Source organism: Capsicum annuum, chromosome 7 (assembly GCF_002878395.1).
Source record: "Capsicum annuum cultivar UCD-10X-F1 chromosome 7, UCD10Xv1.1, whole genome shotgun sequence".
Classification (NCBI taxonomy): domain Eukaryota; kingdom Viridiplantae; phylum Streptophyta; class Magnoliopsida; order Solanales; family Solanaceae; genus Capsicum; species Capsicum annuum.
Genome location: NC_061117.1, coordinates 16,322,350 through 16,325,543, shown reverse-complemented (window position 1 = coordinate 16,325,543; position 3,194 = coordinate 16,322,350). Strand labels below are relative to the sequence as shown.

The 3,194-nt window shown below is 32.3% G+C and overlaps 1 long non-coding RNA gene across 1 annotated transcript; it reads left to right on the top strand.

Annotated features, from left to right (window-relative positions):
- Positions 1-577: 577 nt before the first annotated feature.
- On the top strand, positions 578-2,804 carry LOC124900039. Its single transcript, XR_007057622.1, has 2 exons — positions 578-1,349; positions 2,282-2,804. It is a non-coding gene; the product is annotated as an uncharacterized LOC124900039 (long non-coding RNA).
- The last annotated feature ends 390 nt before the right edge of the window (positions 2,805-3,194 follow it).

Genomic DNA, 3,194 nt, shown 5'->3' with positions numbered 1-3,194 from the left:
TAAAAATTAATTCAAAAAGAGTAAAATATTTTGTTCTTAGAAAAAAATTATTTAAAAAATATTTGTTTGGTTTTATTTAACCAAGAAGCTCGGGATTGAATCAGTTGTTAATTTATTTCGAACTTTGATTCAACTTAGCCGAGTCATTAAATTTGGTCTTAACTGAAATCAATTTGTCCACAATTACAATGAAATTGGTCAAATAATTTTTAGTTAGGCTAAAATTTATATGCAATTGATTAAAATCCTAACAATTAGGCTATTTCACAAATTGACTAGTTTTTACCTTTTTACCTAAGTCTACCCTAGCCTAATTCCTCTCTTAACAGCCCATTCTTAAAAGTATAAATAACATAAATATCTTTTTGGAAGTAATTACACTTTCTTCTACTTTTTTAATTATTTTACTCTCTCTTTATTAATATACATAACAAAACCGACATATACATAACATTCTGTATATATGTTAAAATTTTTGTAATATATTTAAGGAGTTGAGATTTTTTGTAATATTAAAAACATAACTGGTATATTTGTGTAATTTTTAGTTCTTAAAATAGCAGCAACAACAGGCCCAACCACAAACATTATTCTACCGCCCCAGCCCAACTGGAACACCCCAATACCCGGCCGTTTCTCCACAGCTCTTCTTTATCCATACACTGACAAACCCAACAATAATATTGATGAAACAAGGCAGCAATATCAACACAGAACAACGCCCAAATCACCAGATAATGAAAAATCTGGTGGTTTTCATTTCTTTCCTCGTCGGTCCTTTGTCGTCACCCATGTTTTCATTGCCGTCTCCATCAATATCGCCTCAATTCTTTCTCTTCCTAGTTTTTCTGACAAATGCAGACCAAAAAGGGACTCGTTTTCTCCACTGTAGGCTTCTGAAAAGGGAGGTATAGGGGAATTCAATGGTCTTTGAAGTATTGTCTCTTTGATTCAGCAGTCCAGTAGTTGTTCACCTTGAAGAACTCAAATCGTCAAATTCAAAGTCTCAATCCTTCAAATTTCTTCTGAAAAGATGATTTCCTCCTCCCCAATACTCTCAATCATCACTCAAAATTGAATTTTGGAAAATCTTCTTGGAGAAGCCGTTGCAACCTACCCTTTGCCTATAAAAAAGGTCTTATTCACTCCTTCGGGATGGGGAAAAGTGATAGAGAAATTGAATTTTTTTTTGAGTTTTATCATACTCTCCGATTCACTAAGTTCTCTATTTTCTTTACCTTATTTTTTCGATGATCATTATTAATCTCTCATTCTGTCCATATCGCTCACTTCTCTAAGAGGTGAAACGACTAATTGAGCTCGTCGTCCTAGTTCCTGCATCGCAGAAGGTGAATCCTCCTCCTTCAAAATTCTTATTTATGAAGCTTTGGTCATTTAAGCAATTTATGTTTGATGAATTTTTAAATGTATCTGTACCATAAATTTTATGTTTGCAACAAAATTGGCATGGCGGCTCATGTTTAGCGTGAAATTTGACTCCTTTAAACTCCTGACTTGGTAATAAACGTGTGCTTATTGTTGCCCCCTTTCTATCTCGACATATTAGTTTTAATACCATGAATTTGGCCTGCTTTCACGTGTTTTCTGGCTACCAACTTTGATGACCACAACTTTTAGTCATGTTAGTCCTTTTATATTTGAGCTGACATGGTTATCACCTTAATAGCATGGGTTAAGATGTATCCGTGGCAAAATGGTTGATTTTTTTCCCATCAAAGTGTATAAATTAGTTGAAGTTCTCAGCCATATTGTTTGCACAAAAATCAGTATGTTTTCTTTTCTCTTTTGTGGCTGCTCAAAGTTCCTTCCTGGAATAACCATGGGAGACATGATTTGTGATCGTTCAGTCTTAAAAGAACTAGACGTTGCTGCCAAAAACTCTGCCCTTCTATTCCTTTGTTATGCATAGAATACTGACCTCATCTATGTTAATAGGTATAAATAGTTATATTTGATTTTTTAGTTTGGTGGTTTAGCTTTCAAACAGTCATTTTTTTAGTGTGTGTAGCTTTGACTAGCTCAATTGATGAACTGCTAGTGTTAAATTTGATTTACAATCATCTTAATGTATCTAATAATCAGTAACTTAATTTGTTATATGCCATGTTTAAAAGGAAATATGTGAATGAGCTTAGTATGATCATATTTTCTTTCCTTAAGAGTCATTCTGTGAAGTAGCTAGCAAGTTGCACAACAATTGAATAATTCCCCTTTTATAGTGTGATTGAATGTGTGGTAATTCTCTTTGAATATTTTTCAGTTGAACTCCTTTCTTCTTATGTTTATGCATGAACTCCCTCATCGACTCCATTGGACTCCCATCTCTCGCATTCCGTTGAGTTAATACCAACCTCCATCAAGTCAAGCCTCATTAAACTCCAAAAAATGGACTGATATACGCAGGACAACACTGTCACACAAACTGGTATACGCTTGTATACAATGGATATACAGTGGGAAGCAACAACTACACACCCTTATATGGTGTACAAAAAAATGAAAACAAACATGTTGATTTCTACACTGATATACAACATATACGAAGTGATATAGAGAAAAACGCAGGAAAAGGAGTTGTCGATATAGAGGGGCGAAAATTGACTGAAAGTTCATGGAATTTGTCCAAAAGCCAAAGGGCCCAATCGGAACTCTTCTCTATTTATTTCCCAGGCTAACTTGTTTATTTGTATTTACTTAACACTTTAATTATTAATCTAGAAATAATAGTATTTTTAAATATAAATAAATAGAAATAATCTCTTGAATCAAAGTTAATATTTTTACAACATGACTTTTTTGCAAAGTTAGCCATCTTTTGAGTTAGTCAAAATATTTTGGTCAACCATTTAAAATGGACATTCCTAAGTGCCTTAAAATTTTTCTTAGGACATTAATTGAATCCTTACCTATTTTTTTTTTTAATTTTAAAGGTTTAGTTCTATTTTTAAAACTTGGAATTCTTTAAGTTTTCTTATTTTTTCTATAATAATTAAGTGGTGATTCTGTAAATTTTCTTGAGTTATTTCAAAAAAAAATTTAAGTTTTGAAATGATTTGAGAAGTCAAAAACTATTTTCTTTTAAATAATTTATCTTCCCTTTGATAAATCTGAAGAGGGATAAAATAATGTGTACATGAGGTCTAGTGTTGAAGTAGAAAAATTTTGGCTATGTT